Genomic DNA, 17,760 nt, shown 5'->3' on the forward strand with positions numbered 1-17,760 from the left:
ATAAGCGCATGTCGAGTGTTGCCAAGGATAACTATCGTTACTAACACTTCCTTGTTTCATAACATGCATTGAAACATATCTGTGATATAATAATACTACAAACATAATATAAAAGAATATCTCGTCATAAAATTAAAGAGTTAGGTACGACGGTAATCGATTCGATGTTATCAGAAATTCCGATATAAAGATAAAACAAAATGGGAAACAACGTGTGAAGAACAAACACACGAAAAAGTTAACTCGAAAATCGTATTTCTCGTATCAATACCCTTTTCAACAAAATATCAAAACGAATATAAAAATGGAGAGTACATTTTCCTTTTAGAAAATCTAACCACGGTCATGAACCCGAATACTTAGAAAAATCACGAAAGTTGTGAGAGTTTTCATTATAGGTTTCATAAAACCCGTCGTTCGAAAAGATTCTTCCAAGTTGACTCGTTAAAAATAAAAATCAATCAAAGTTTTGATGGATTTCGCTAAGTCAATTATCTCCAATTTAAAGTTGTTGACGAATCTAACTTGATTAACTTAGCGTAGTAGATGACTTCTGTATGTCTTGGCTAAGTTTGATAAGGCCACCATTAGTTGATTGCTTAGCCTAATACTCACTTCTTGTGGGAATATAATTTGTTTTAATTAGTTTTGTCATCTTGAAATGTATTATTTGCGTGTTCATTTATGACAAAGTGATATTTCATTTCGTGATTGATCAATTAATATAATAAACTGACAATATTTTAACGCTAATTGCTAGAACAAGTTGTAGGGTACAAAATCTGTTTGCATTTATAGCCAAAACTATAGAAAGGTTTAAGACAAGCAGCAACAATGATTGAAACCGCTAGGCAACACTAGTCAACACTACATATCGTGTACGTAGTCATACGTAATCGTGACTGAAAACCTAATAAGGTGGCATAATGGATTCTATAAATAACCTCGTTACAAATGTAGATTCGAGAAATAGTCGTTGTAGAGAAATAAGTTTAAATAATTGTGCCTGTACCTTATTTGTGTAATTGGTTTATTAATGTAATGCTGAAACAAGTAATACATATATTTCTATAGAATTATGATAAGATAGATAAACATAATGAAACTATCGAATAAATTCGAAATAATCGTTTATTTGAACTATACTCCATTAAGCACTTAAAAATGGTAAACAATCTGGTCGTGTCATTCTATACAAACACATTTAGTAAATAAACGACTTATATTCCAGAGGTATATTTTTTTTGTATAATATATTAATCTTCATTGTTGTTTGCACTTTTCAAACAGAAACACACAACAAGGGGTTGTTTGCCTCTTTTTAATACCCCAACAAATGGAATATTAATTATGTCTTCGCCCTTATATGCCTGTGTACGTTTGTCAGATTAAACTTATCCAAAACTATATAAAAATCGGCTTAGCCGTGTACAGGGGTACAGGCTGTCAGTTACAGGTAAATTCACAATATTATCTTAGGATTGAAAAGAATCGATAGATAACGAATATCAGACCTATGTATGATAAGCTACTCCATAACATAAAACCAACGATTTTTCGTACTCGTAATCCACATAATGTGTTTTGTTTGCCTCGATAAAAATAACATAGACCTACCTTGTTTCTGAAGAAAATATTATAATGCTGTCAGCTATGTAACAAATTGCCTTCATGCATGTACTCCCTTTACACAATAGGTGTGGTTCGCCACGTTTACAGGTTGTTGACATAGTAAGCGAGGAGGCTTACCACGTGTATGCTTAGCCCTTTAAACCGGACTACTTAAGTGATACATAGACGTGGACATGTAGGTTCGTTGTATAGAGGTTGTTATTACATTCTCAAAGCGCAAGTTTATTTCGTCTTGCAAGGATGGTTAGTTTGTTTTCTACATCTACTTGCATATTTCACTTGGATTATACAATACTTTATGTGATGATTGAGCGACACTTGTAACATACATAAAAAATAAATCTACATAACGGTACCCGTTTTTTTTTTATTGTCTTCTTTTTTTTTTATTGCTTAACTTCCTTGGTCTTATTTGTACAGTTTTTATCGGCTAAACTTTGACGAATGAAAGCTACTTAAACCTAGAGGTATTTTAATTGTAAACCTGTTTCCAAGTTTATCAAAGTTTACCTACAATTTCGGATAAACCTTCATAGACTTAAATTCGAAACATTTCCTTACAGAAACAACCCACTTGAGGCCACTGAGCCTTTAATGTTTCCGCATTTGCAATAAAATGAAACAACAGGCGTAGTTGCGCACCACTTAGGGACTTTCTTGACCGTGTAGAGGTCATCTTCCATTTAACAATATATAGGACGGTTAAACTGTAAACTGTAACGTGTACGTTTTACTTGACATTAATATATGAAAATATTGATCCGGTATTCTTCTTATCCTAGATCCTTTAGAAGAAGGATAGCAATTTTTCGTATTATTACTTATATAGAGACTAAGTATATGTATTTATGTCATAGACAGATTTTGATACGAATGCTTGACATTTTATTACCAAGAAATATTGTAGCGGTTGAGGAAGCGTGACAGCGCTCTACGTGGTGTAGAGCGGCGTCTCTTTTTCATGAGTACAATAATATTGCTTTAAGAGACAGTGGTTTGCTCTAAGAGTTGTATTTTTCTCTGTCGATTCAAAAAGTAGGTTTCGGTAAGAACAGACTCAAAATTAATATATTAATTATTCTATCAGCAGCATATAAGATTAAAAGTTTTCAGAAAACTAAAATCTGTCTTCCATACATTTTATCAAAACTCAATCGTGCGTACTCCCATTTAAAGATCAATTCTCTTTGAACTACCCAACTTCTCAAATAGAATTTTATAAAAACATTAGGTATATACTGTCGAGTTGTCATTAAATGTTAAGCTTTGGTATCGGACCCTCGTCACGCAGAGTGCTCGACCACAAGACCCTTAACATTTGCTCTTGTATTTAATTGAAAAACTGACGTTAGATGCGATGCTCTACTGAGAAGTCGCATAAACGAGTAAAACGTAGTTAGAAGTAACTTGAATTTGTTGCGAAAATTTGTTTCGTGGCAGTTGCTAGGTGAGAGGCCCATTAAATTTACAAATATCATGACTTGATAAATAAAAGTTGGTATAGTATTATTTTGAGATTAGCTGCTGCTATAACGCTACAAACTCACAAACTTGACCCTTGCACAGTTTCGTGGGAATACGAAGTAAGTATGTAGTGTTGTAAACATCAAAGCAAAGAATTCGATCGTTGAACGTCAAGAACAAACAAAATAAAATTACTTTTTGTATTAATCCACATAATTCGTAAAGAGAAACAGTCTAACACTCTACTATACAGAGAAAGAAAGAATTTACAAATACGTAGTTAAAGATAAAAAGTAAATACTACGACTATATCATTTCCAGGTATGTGGTTATTAGTATGTGGAAAATTCATAACGATAACACATTTTTTTCTGAATAAGTTAAACAACAAACACGGTGAAACGATTTAGTTTTACTAAATCCATTACAAATAGAATAAGTTAAGGAAATAATGAAGAATAGCGTATAAACGATTTACATTTCATCGCATTAACTTCGACTCATTGTAATTTCTATCGTAAGATTGCTCTAAACGGCAATTTTGTTACGCAAACGAAGAAATTTAAAAAAGAAACTGCAATCTCAGTGAATTAGTCGAAGAATTATTCTCTTACTTATTCAATTCCCTTTTTTATTGTTAAGCTTCCTAAACTTATAATAATATTTACTTGAACTATTTGTTCGATCAATTATACTGAAAATAAGTTGTTACCTACGCTTTTATTCATTAAACATATTAGATACATAAAACATTAAAACAATGCACAAGGCATACGCCGCAATTAGTCGTAAATTAGGCGTAAAAAAATACATATAGTCGGGCGAAACTGTGGTCAAAAGCAGATGAATTAAAATTGATTAAGAAAACAAAACTCGATTCTCTAATAAGAACGCCACAGGCAGGTTCATAATAAAGCTTAAACCTTAACACAACAAATATAAGCTAACCAATTAACTCACAAACAACAATAACTATAGTAACTGTATTAACAAACTATTGCTTATACATAAGTGCAATGCTCCACTTCTCTAAAGCAGAATTGGGTCACTCTCACTACCCTATATTCAGGACCGAACATTTGTAACGCATAACCAGAATACTGTTATTCAGTTACAGTAAGCAAAAAGTAATAAAACCATGGGACTGGTTACCTTGCTATAAATTTTAATCAAACCGCACGTATTGCTAGCTCAAGATTATTTTTGTCGAGATCAAGATTTTTGGCGGTTTTGCATATGGTTGTTCAGAGTTTTTATGAGCTTTTGATGTTGATATATACGGATATTGTTTCCACTAGTTTATAAATATTCCTAATTTAATTAACTAATTTAAGAAAAAAAGTTTTTGATTACTTTCTTGCTTTTACAAAAAACAATTCACATGAATCTAATATAAAAATAAGAAGGCTACCACCTCCTTTGGCCAAATTCTAGCTTTAGCATATTAATTTCGGTCTTGTCAAAATGTTGCATTATCTCTCAGTGAACATATATATTCTGCAAAGGGGAATAAATTCAACTTGCAAGACTTGATTACAAACCGACTGACAGATAGATATATAATATCAAAAAAATAAGATTTAAATAAACACGAACCAAAATTCCTAATTTTATCTGTACTCTTGAGCTTTTAATAACTATAGGCAAATAAACAATCGATCGGTTTATAAATTCAGCTCCGAGCTAACCAAACCAAAGCTTAATAATTGAAGACCTAACCGCGAACTAAAGTGGAACTTTGCGGTTCTTGTTTGTCTTCCCACAGGTATATAACTAGGCAACCTATGACCTAAAACACTAGACCATAACGTCTGACGCGAAATAATTTAATACATCGTTACAATACAATTATGTTCGCTGAATTTCCAGTTTCCAATTTCGATCTAGTGTAATATGTATTATATTTTAAGTGTAGACTGGTTGAAATAAATTGATGATTTAGTTATCCACGTGATCAATAAGAATAACAATTAATAAACAATTACGATAACAAATTAATTACGTTTAATTTTTTCTTCGTTATCTTAAATGGAAACGGAGCATTCAAAGAGGCCATACCATGGCTTTCTTTCAAGAAATTCTACAAGAACTTACCGTTTCAAGAAGTGCAAATCACTTTATAATCTATGACCACAGGCACAAGTAAAAATAGACAAAAATATTGACAGCTTTCCCGGAAAAGCAAAGTTCAATGTACGGCTGAGCGACTGAGAACAGATTTAAACACGCGTCCTGATATTATTTGTAGGTCCCGTGAACTGGTCTAGTGACCCAGTTCACAGGTTGTTCCTCCCCCCCCCCCCGGCACCCCTCACCCCTCTGCCCTGGAGCACGGATCCAGCCCCCGATCGGAACAAAATTAAAATCGCTATAGTGCAGTATAGTTACAGAATAAAATGTTTAGAATTCCTGGCCCTCATACTTTGGAATGTCAAGAATTTCATATGTAGCGGTTATTGATAGCTTGAATTCCTATTGGTATTTTAATAAATATTTTTTAGTAAGAAGCATTTATTAATATATTTGTCATGATCAATGCCCAATTAATCACTCCGTAATTAACTATATTTTGTAAAATCTGAGCTACTACAAATAAACTTTCAAATTGTAAACTAAATCTGTTGTGAACAGTACCTAAGTTACCAGCTTTATAAAATAGTATGCACTACTATGATGAGTTTAACTTGGATGTTTAAACATGTTTAAAAGATAGCAAGTGAACTATAACAAAGTTGGAAAGTAATTTACGCTGTTGGTAAACAAGCCTTGACTTGGCACGGATCGGGACCATTTATATTAATTTACATGCTAATCGAAACTGCATTGAGTTTGTGAAATGCAGAAACTAAATTAAACAGTGAAACGTGATCGTATTACCGGGTATTATAGAGATATATTTTTGATCAACAGTTTGGTTTCCAAACCTAAAGTGTAAAAACAAACAACACACCTTTTTACTAAGGCTCCGCTGTCTATAAGTCTGTTCGTCCATCTATCAGAAGGCTTGTACTTCAGGAACTCCTATAGAATCATTTAATTTAATGGTTTATTTTCGCAGATTATTTTGTATGAAGCCGCTATAATAATACCTAATAATAAAATCTAAATTAATCTTGGTACAATCGCATATAATTATTTGTTAGGTGACCATTTTCTGTGAAAAGTTGTTTTTCTTTAACGTATCTATACGAAACCTTCAAAAAGGGATATTCTAATAGCACTTGACACTAGTTTTCTGTGTCATTATTGTGACATTATTTCCATTTTCTTAATAAATTTTATATAAAAATATTCGTTCAAAAAAAGCGTCAATAATTTTTTACAGGTGGATAGCCTCAATGCTATATGCTTATCTTGCCCTAAACTCCGTAAGGGAAGCCATGCAAGAAGTAAGCTAACCAAAAATCAATACACAGCCTAAATAAGTGTGAATATCTCATACCATAATGTATGCATCTTTTATATACTTATTGTACAATGTATGCATAGGTATACATCAAATTAAATAAATTATTATTTACGAAGACGAGGTACGGTTCAAGTAAATCCTATTTATAAATCTCCCGATTGTAAATAAAGGGAAGAAAATCGGATTACTTTATCAAGCATAGTCTCAGACATTTTTTATCTGTAAAATGGAAAGGTAGTTTCGTATGCCTCAAGTGATGGATGTGAAATTGAAATATACCAAATTTTCAGACGGGATTTACACCATGCTTGCAGTTCATATTTCTTTATAGATGATCATATAGATCGCGGACCTGATAACCATAGGGTGATGCAGAGATACTTAGACGTAGATCCAAAAAAACATACCTTTTGTAGGTAAATTCAAGACAACAAATATAAGTCAGATATATTTTAATTCCTTTAAGATATCTTTTAGTTTAATGTAAAAAAAAATCATACATGTTCATAACAGCGACAATTAGACAAGAAACATCAAGGAAAAATTACAAAAAAAAAAAACTAAGAAATTCGTTCGCCAACACATACTAAACACAATGAGACGATTAATATTCTTAACAATACTATTTACAACCAAGATTGCTTCTAGCAAAAGTATCTACTTAAATATTTATACAGATGACACAATTAGATTAAGTATTAACGAAAATGTACGCAGTTAAGGTCCAAACAAGGTTCCGACAAACTTAAAATTGTTGAAGTTTCGGAATATTATTCTTGTTTTTGCTGTGAGAAGCTCGTAAATGTTAAATCAAAGGATTGTTTTGAAAGAAAGTTCTGAAACATTTACAGAGCTTTGTTTGACGAAAAGCCACTTGCTACCCTTCATTAAGTCTTTTTTGATGGAAATATTTTGTTTTCTTTATCATGGGTGAAGAAGGACAAGTGGAATACCTTTGTACAGCATTCTAGTGGTGTCTAACAAAAAAAAAACATTAGTAGCTGTAATGTTATAATAACACGGCAGTTAGAGGAAGGTGAATGATTGCTTCCGTAAGTAACCTTAAACATTTAATTAGTCTTTGGGTCCGCTGTATTTATTTATAATTTAAGAAATGTTTATTCTTCTAATTCTGAATAAACAGCAAATAGTATCGACTGGAAGACGCTTGCACGTTCAAAGGGTTGAGTTCAACTCGGGAAAATTATATATTTTAATTTAACATTTAGATCGTGTTAATATGCTTTTCAGTGGATTGAAAACATTATTAAAGGCACAGAAATACACAATATTATATCTATTACATTACAAGCCTTGCAGTACATATTATGAAAAAATTAAACCAGAAAAAGTACTGCAACTTAGGTAATTCTAAATGGAAGGAATGCAAAAGAAGCAGTGTATTTTTTTTTAAATTTATGTCTTACACAAGCAAGTTATAAAGGACAACAAAAAAGGTATTGCTGTTTTATAACCAGTTCAATTGATCGTCATGAATAAAGCAAAAATAAATAAAAATGTTGTCACTTTTTCCGTTAAGCGCTAGATCATATTTATTCATAAGACTTGGAAAAGCCAGACTCGTTATGAAGTTACTTTATACCGAAGAAAAAATCTGAAAAACATGTTTACGTCGTTTGTTCTAAATTGATATTATTAAATTAGAATATCGAATCCAAGGTATTCAAGCATATATTAATACGAATAACCGCGATAAAAAATGTTCATTTCAATTTTAAATAGGGTAAAGAAACGTTTTAATTTTACTTCCGACTTCAGATCGGCTGAATTTGATTCTATATCTTCGTATCGGCCTTTTAATTTTGATTTCAAAGTTAAAAAACATATAAAAATCTCTTTCTTTTCAATTCAATAGTAGGCAAATAGTGTTCTGGCGTTGGTATAGGTCGTGAAATGTGCAGGTGAATGGGACCAATTTCGGACCCAACCGAAGGATCTGAAACTTGTCACATTTATCTTATCTTTTTTTTCATTCCTTAATTAAAACTGACGAAACTAGTCGCGCTTTCGCGATAAATACGAGTAAAACATTATTAAATAAAAATTACGAATCCGCCCCACGAAAGTTTATAAAATAATGAGAAAAAAATCCATCATATTTTTTGTGAAATCTTTACTCAAACGAATCGGGATTACTACGGCCTTATTAACTCGATCATACACAACATCGCAAGCAAAACTAGTCATTTAAAGAGCAAAAGAAGGAAACATGCAATTTAAATAATAAACGGTAGTGGGTTTAAGATTATCCAATGATAGTCACAAAGACCTGGTTCAATTGGAGCTCACAACCTTAATTGGAAGATTCAAGCGATTGTGTTTCGGATCATTCACTTTGAAAGGTATCGAGTCGGAGTACCTGTAGCTATGGACCAGATAACGTACTTAAGAATATGGTAAATGTAATTTTAAGCCTTTTGTGTTTCAGACGCAGGTAGAAGAGTTATTAAAGAGATTGGAAATAAATAATTTACGTAAATAAGGTGCATAATTGCACGAATCGTTATTTTTTATTTTAGTCGCATTTGGATGCTTCAAATCGCTATCGGTAAAGGTGAGTAACATATAATGCTCCAGTGTGAATATTTTTTAATTGTTAAAACTGAATTGAATTGATATACATATACATATACTTCACACTAATTAATGTAAAGCAACACTAGCGATATTATTCATATTTTTTATTGTATACATACCTAGATAGAGATACTGAACGTACTCAAACAAAAATGATTGATTGGCAATCCAACCCACTTTGCTGTAAATTGGGGCAAAATTTTGTTACCCTGTTGTGTTAATATATTTTTTCTTTGATGAACATCTAATAGCAGCTTTCAAGGCAGCTTTGTGGAGTTCTAAAATGCTTACATTTTTTTATCAGTCTACATTTTTTTTTGTTTCCTTGCATCGATCCCAATTGAGGCTGTTAATATGTATGCCATGGTTTTGTATATATAATAGTATAGTTAAAAAAACACATACGCTTATGATTTTTAGATGAGCCATAGTTGGGAGGCAAAACTTACTAGGTGACGTTTTCATTTAGTCTGTCACTCATGCAATATTGTACCCAAGAGGAATGTTCGGTGGAACTAATTGAATCGTAGTCGAGAAATACCGACAAGCACGCACACATTAATTAGTCATTACATTGAAAATTAAGCTGGAGGAATTATTAAGCTCTAATGTTAACCTTTAGCTGAAATTGAATAGGTTAAATATTAAATAATGTCGAAATGTAGAGTCAATTTATAACGTATTATGTCAGTATTTTAGAGTAAATTATACACATTGTTTATATCAGAATCACTACATAAGGTGCCATTCTTGTAGTAATGTTTTGGGCAGACAAAATTGTGTTGCTATCCATTAAACATTTTCAAAACGCATCTCCATTAGTCCATTTTGTAATTTCGATATTAATGCCTAAGTCCAGCAGATCACTGCGATAGGCATAGTTGATCGATTGATTGTTTCCAAACTACCCAAATTGCACTGATCTCGATAATTCTCTACAAATTAGGGATGCGTCAAATTCATCGCGTTATCGTTGTGTTTGACATTCATAACAAAATTTTCGACATCGGGATTTACGTGATTCAACGCATGGATGTTAGATGAATATCGGTTATTGGGTATTTAAAAATATACAGTTGGTTTTAATGATTATACATTGTTTTAAATTCACTTCCATCGATAATGTTTGTTACAAATACTTAAGCTCTAAACTTTTAAATGAAGTCGTTAATCTTTTGTGAAAATCCCTTTTCGGTATTACGCAGCAACAGGTAGACCTATTAAGTCTTATCTTTAAGGTGTATTTGGATAAATGGATATAAGTAGCGTTAGCTAAAAAGAGTAAGTTATGTCTGAAACATCAAACTATTTCTCCCACAGTACATAGCCACATCCAATGTCATCTGTCTATTGTTATGTGATCAGTATAAAAAATATCAAATTTAAAAAGCAAAAAATCTCATAATTTCCGATCAAAATATGTAAAGGTTCACCAAAAACATTATGCCCATGGTGGTCGCAAAACGTGACACCGTCAAATGTTTACGTTCATTTCCTATTGACACGAGCTGACGCCAAACATAACGAGATTACTGTTAATGAAGCCGTTAATCCCATAATCCAGTAATTAAATATACACGTTCCACATACAAAAATATAGGTCCAAGTAAGTTCAAATAAAATATGAACATTCAATCCAATCCACTGTAAAATGTAGCATTAAAAACTTTTCTAAATCTGAAGCCACATTTTGCATTTGTCATAAGTTTTGTTTAAAGCGACGTAATTGAACTAATTAGTTCGCGTATTAAAGCAACTTTGTAACAGCGTACATTGCTAAACAATGTGTAATTATGAAGGTGCCAACTTTCGTACTAATTTATGTGTTTTAAACTCTAATTTTAAGAATCATTTAATTTACTTACGAACGATAAATTAGCCTTGGATTTTAAACAAATTTATTTTCTTATCTGTGACTTTAAACAGTTGTATAACTATTATATCTTAGAGCAGCAATAAATTAGCTGTACTTAATTTATAGTAATATTTTAAGCAAATCAGCATTCATGAATCGAAAAGAAATATTTGCTTAAATAAAGTCCCACTTAATGGACTAAATAAATTAAATATGAACTGAAAATTATCTTCATTATAAAATAAACTGTCAGAACTCTTGAGATACTATCTGAAAACGGGTCCTCGCGATAAAAATATGAAGTTAGACTAATTTAACGAAAAAAGTGCGAGAAAAACGTCCAACTGCGAAATCTCTCAAAGCTCTACCTAGCTCAAGTCCTTTTAACTTTTCATTACTCAACAGTTCATTCAAACGTATTCAATCTCTCTTAGAAAAAAGTACAGACTTTAAACAAAAGGTTTTTAATTACCTTCGATCCGATTCGCAAGGATAATGCCTTTGTTCTGTCGAGGTGACAAGAGCAAAACAGTATATTGGAGATAAGCCATTTGTCTTAGAAAAAACGTTACTAAGTATTATGCAAGAGGTGAATTGCAGGATTTATTTTTTGTTGCATGTGTGTATTTTTACTAATACTCTTAAAGGCATAGACTTTTAAACGCATGCACACAGTTTCAGTTTCAGCTTGTCTTTAGTATGAAACAAACTAAAATGCGGTAAAATTTGTGAGTTGTAGTGAGCGGTAATCTCTGGATCTACCTAATTGATTATAAAAATTTTACCAATTGCAATACCCGGTATTTGTATTTTTACATATTAATACGAAAAATGTCGCCCAAAAACGTGAAAACGTGAGTATTATTACTGAGTTTTTGTAATCTTAAAATAAAGTTATCACAAATTTTGATATCCACAACACAAGTATATCCTATCTAAGTATAGCTGCTTATATCTTGCTAAAGCCCTCAGCTGACGACGACGCTACCTAAAGTCATTACGCTCCGGTAAACTTCGATTAGTGCCTTTCATTTCCAGTATGATTAAAACCCTTTGTACTAAAGCAGTTTGCCGTGTATCACGGTCTAGTCTACAGGTTAAACATATTTGTTTCTCTTTCGATTCAGATTAAACTGATATTGTATAAGAACTAAACTGAATTTTCAATTGTTTTAGTTAATTGTAGAATTGTATTATATGGTTGAAATAAATTATTTAATTGTATAAATCTATAGTTTATCCAAAGGACCCGGAAAAGATCGCTCTTAGTGATAAAACTGCTCATTGTATCACCATGTAACTATTTAGGTATGTAAATCCTCTAGAGCATGTGGTGCGCAGTAAATAATATTATAACATTAAAAAAAAAGGTAGCAAATCTTTAAACTTTGGCAACTGTTCAAAACAAGGTAAAACAATTTGTTTGCTTAGCTTAAGTTGCAAGCGACTTTCAACAAATCTACTCATTAAAAGAAAAAATATATGTAAAGCTGTTCAAAGAATACACCTGCTTAAGTTAGATAAAAATGATAATAGAATCAAATGATGTCCCCTAGATGGTTTTAATCTCCATACATGAAAGGCAAAAAAGATCCTCATGAATGAAAAGGTTTGGAACAAAACAGTCGGCCCACGTCACACAATACAACAATACCCGAAGGAATACAATATGTTGATATCGGTCTTATAAGTCTTCCCTTCAGCCTATCTCAATGTACTTGCTAAAGACACTACGCTCTAGCGAACATCGATTAATTTCTTTCATCTTCAGTGTTATTAGAAGCCTTTGTGTAACGGAATAAGCTCAATTTCAATTATGGAGGTTGGATCTTAAGAATGGACTTTTTCGATGCCTAAAATAGACATGTGGTATCAGGCCGCTTTTATATTCAAACTGCCTATCACTGATGGGTAATAACAAAGAATGCCATAAAAGGAGAAAATATTGTTGTATTTTTAGAACGAGCGGCCTATAGCCCTGAGCCCTGACGGAAATATGATTGAAAGCCATGCGTCAAACGTCAAATTATCACTTGATTCTAGAATCGTGAATGTTTACGAGAAATCCTGAGTCGCAGCCGCTATGAGAGCATACCTTATAATAATATATTTGATAATTACTTTAAATTAAAAGTGATTATATAGAGGAAAGTCCCGTAAGATAGCTTTAGATGGAAATATTTACTACCTACAGAAGAAAACTTGAAGAATTTAAATGCTAATAAATAATGTCGATAAAATTGAAACAATCAGCTCTTCAAATTCCGTAACAATGTCGGCTTAAATATGTAACCCACAAGAGCCCGCTTTGAGGGAATTGAGAAACTAGCGCCCAAATGAAAATTAAGTTTACAACTTGTAAAATTGTTTTTGGTCCTTAAGAATTTGTTTCAACATGACTCATCTAAGGAAATGTAAGGTATTCTGGACTTCAGTGTCAATGTCAACTAAACCGAGATGTTTTTGTGTGACTGCGAAAAAGTCCGTATGTTTGGGTAGAATGCAATCACATTATGATAAGATAAGAAAGGGGCAAAAAAAAGGAAGATTAGAAAACTATAAAAACATGAAAACTTTTACTCGTTTCTAACTTGTGTACTTTGCTGTTAGTGTATGATAAATAGTTGCAGCAAATACTTGACTAAAGAAGAACAAAATACTTAAAAAAACTAGTTAAGTTTTCTGGTGGATAATGAAGCAAATAATGAAATAGAGAATGCGAAAGCGGTTAAATGGTGATAACATTAATTGATGCAATTCCTCTTTCTTGCAAAGTCGTAATATATGCATCGATAGAAAAAATTCAGACAAAGCAATATCCACTTCTAATTATCTAAAATTATTAGAAGTCCATCGTAAACGGATTCCAAAACTATCTAGAGTTGTCTCAAATATATTGTTTTACCCTAACTGCGTCATAACGAGAAATATGTGTTTATCCATCTGGCACTGACAGTATAATCGAGATACGATTCGACTAAAACGTGTCCGAACGTAACTCCAAACTCTGCTTCCAACGTTTCCAAGTAACGAACAAACGGCTAGTTAAAAACAAAGCAATTTAAAAACTCGCCATCAGACCTGGCTAAATGAAAATACATAACAAAAGAAGTTGGATACTTCGTACTGCATCTTATTTAGAACCGGCAAAATACGTATGTACCGATAAATACACGTGTACGCAAAAGGTTACACTTAGGAGAGTGGTTCAATATAGACTTTGCAAGCCATAAACCAAACAAACTTACTCTGAAGAACAAACATTGCCTACTACTAAGGTAATAGCCACAAAGGAATACCTACGACTTGCCCGAAATGTGAATATTCCGTTTCAGTAAAAGGACTCAAGTAAGCTTAACATAACGCCCTACTAACTTTGTACAACGTGACGTCACATTTAATTATCGAAATATTAAGAAGTTACCGACTGTCGTTTGCAAATGCCGGTCAGACTTATTTTGAACATTTTCGGGGAATGAATATTTTTCCCTAGGCAAGCAATATTAAAAAAATATGTCCTCTAAAACCAAATTTTGACCTACTGATTACAATTAGGGACATAATACATTAGGAAATCGAATGTTATTTTTAGAAATTTCGACTGTCAATATCAATTTTTTTTTTCATTTCAAATGTAACTGGGGAAACTGGGGAACGTTTAAAAATGAAGTAGGATATTTCATACGACTATAATATAAGTTCTAGAGTAAAAGCCTTTTTAGTTTGATCAGGCGTTTTCTAAAACACGATATAACAGATGACGAAATACCCTAAATATCATCCATCACACATGTGGAAAGATATAATATTCATAGAAACGACTTGATTTGTCTCTTAAGAGAGTTCTCTCAAAGACACGTTACATTTTCAATCGAAACTTCTTACTGCATATTTAAGTAGCTATTACTTTCAGGGAACTGCCACAGCATATAGTTCCTAAGTAATTGAATTTAGTGTTCAAACAATCGATTAAATAAATTTCATCGTCAATAATTAAAGCAAGTAATAGCCCTCATTTTATTTTTTTGTGTTTCTAATTAGTTCAAACTGGCAAATAACCTAGGATAACCTTTTTACAGTAAACCGGTACTGGAAAACTATAGATTCAAGTCGTAGCTGTGGAATCTCCCGCTAAGAGGTAACTCATCTCATCCCGCGGGTGAAGTAAGAGGTGAGAAACAGAAAACGAGTTGTTAACAAACGTAAAAACAACATGGATACATAAAAATAACCTACACTAAACCAACAACAAGGCTATCAGAAAGCACAGCTTTAGAAAAAGCCACAAGTAAAACAAAAAAATATGAACGATTTTTAACACGACACGCTTTGATAAATCAATTATTGTGTGATGATTTATCTATAGTTCTAATTATGATATTAAATGATTTAAAAATAATGTTTTATAGTTCTATCTAATTGCAATTCAGATGTATTAGAACTTATAAAAGAATATCCAGAGAAATTTAAATGAAGTACCTAGTGTAGGTACTCGAATTAAATTAATTTCATAAAGCACATTTTACTCAAAGTCACAACTCCTTCCTGGTCATTAAACCTTATTACCAATTAGAACCTTAAATAAATTACAAAACTGAATTAAAATAATTTTAAACTGTCATTAACAGCGTGTCGCACCCTCAAGTCGGCTGTACGTTTCTGTAGCTACGTAACTAAGTAATATTTTGCTTTAAGATCATGGTAACTGTGAACTCGAGAATGGTAACACTCATGAGTAACTCTTCGCATATTTACTACTATGTTTCTAAGCAGTATAGTCCCACTAAACCCATTTATGAAACGACATTGAATAGAACCGCCCATTGTACGGCGAAGTCATTGAAAAACTAGAATGGTCCTCTTTCGCAATAGAAATGATTTAGCTAGATCGAGCTAGCTAGCAAAGCAAAATATATTTCAAAAGATTTAAAGTGTTTGAAAGTTTTAATTATTTAAGTTTTTACCGAGCTGTTAAAAAGATCTTAAGATTCACTAATGAAATATCTCAATGAAAAAATCATTGTATAAATATTAATTGCAATAAATAGATACCCACGCAAAGTTGGCAAAAAAAGATAAAATTATAGTGCCATCCCGTAATAATTCATTAGAAATGACCAAGATAAAGCAACTGGTAACGATCACTTTGAAAAACTTATTGGAAAGCGAAATAATGGTATCAAAAAGCTTATGTGACTTATAGGTACTTGTATTCTATTAAAACTTAATTATGTTAATGTATGTTAACGTAAAACCCGGAATCCGATATGTTTAAAACAAACCAAACTAAGTAGAAAATTCCGACACCGAATAAATAAATTAAGAAACTTGTTACACAAATATTTTATAAGCCACTGAAAGTCACAGATCAAAACCCGAATAAATAAAAGTGAGTTCAAAAAAACTTTCCGCCGAAATCAACGGTAGATAGAGGCGTTAATTTTATCTGTTTAATTATTATTACGTCGTTACTTACCGGGTCGTTTTCCCGCGTTGTTTGGCTGCTGGCTCGAACTGGGATACGCCTGCTCGCCGTGACAGCGTGCCGCGTTATGTATGCCACCCCCCTTTGCGACCGATGAGGAATAATGGCGACGCTACCCAGGGCGCATGCGCGACCCTATGACGTCAATGGTTTCGTTCAAAAGCATACAGGTTGTAGTTTCAAATACCGCAGTTGGCGCGAGTTCGTGCCTGTAATACATTTATAAGACAGCAGTACTTTTTTAGAGTTGTCTTTTACTTACGTCTTATGTAAAAGTAGTTTGTAACAGCCTTTGGCCGCTCTAACTTGTATTGTTGAAAGTTTTTCTTTCCACGTGTAGGAGCTTTTTTATTTCCCTTTACATATGTAGCTAAATAGAAATTCGATATTTTCTGGGAATTGGAGTAGGTGATATTACTTTTGACAGGAAGAACAGCTTAAGTTTTGTTGCATTTCACTACTCGGAGCCGAGTGCAACAATAATTCAACCAAAAAAAAAATTACTATAATTTTAATATTTCTTTTACTTTTTTTCATTTTAGCTGAAAAGAAGCCTAAAAAGAAGTAGCACAAAAATACACCACTCATTTTGACTGAAAAATAAAGCAGTTAGTACCGACTTAAAGGCATTACTGCAATTCAAACCAGAACAGTTTTTTATTAGTGATTCAGGAGTCGAGTTTCCTTGTAATTATTCCCTCAGGTTTGTGTTAGTAAAAACAGCAAGAATGTAATAAACTTACAATTTCTAATCTGGTTAGTAAAGTAATCTATAGCGTACTACAGACATGCATCGTTTAATTACTAAAATTAATTTCTCGAGCGCTATGATTGAGTTGGGAGAACTACTAAGTGGCAATTTACAGATCTTGTTTATCGTGACGTGAAACAAAAGCTGACTGGACAGGGCCAGCTCATCCCCGCGGTTTGCCTGTATTCTCTACGCTGCTATCGCCAGTAGACGTCCTTATTAAAAAACTGTGAAACAAAAATCAGGTAACTCAAGTCGAAGCACGAGTGCTTATGAAGGCATTTGATAAAATAGATTAGTTCAAAGTATATTAAATAAACTCTAGGTACTCTACCTGCTTTCCTCAATACTACGCGTAGGCTCGTAGCAATCGTACAGTCGTCATAAGAAAATGTTCGTTATGTTATTTTATATAATTGTTATAATTTGGCTGGTCATTGAATACTGTTTAATGACTAGCCAAATTATTAATTATGCAGGGTATATTAAATAAGTAGAAGACAAGTAAAAAAAAATACTTTACTCCTGACCGGTGTTGTGTCATTGTAGTCTGTAGGCGAGAGTCC

General features: G+C 32.5%; 1 protein-coding gene across 1 annotated transcript in view; it reads right to left on the minus strand.

Moving 5' to 3' along the window:
• The window catches only part of LOC113500552, an 82,634-nt gene extending 65,961 nt beyond the window's left edge, over positions 1-16,673 (minus strand). Inside the window, exon 1 of the mRNA XM_026881383.1 lies at positions 16,435-16,673. The gene's annotated coding sequence lies outside the window, so the exon portion shown is untranslated. The remainder of the gene's footprint in view (positions 1-16,434) is intronic.
• Positions 16,674-17,760: the final 1,087 nt, after the last annotated feature.

This window comes from Trichoplusia ni, chromosome 14 (genome assembly GCF_003590095.1).
Source record: "Trichoplusia ni isolate ovarian cell line Hi5 chromosome 14, tn1, whole genome shotgun sequence".
Lineage (NCBI taxonomy): Eukaryota > Metazoa > Arthropoda > Insecta > Lepidoptera > Noctuidae > Trichoplusia > Trichoplusia ni.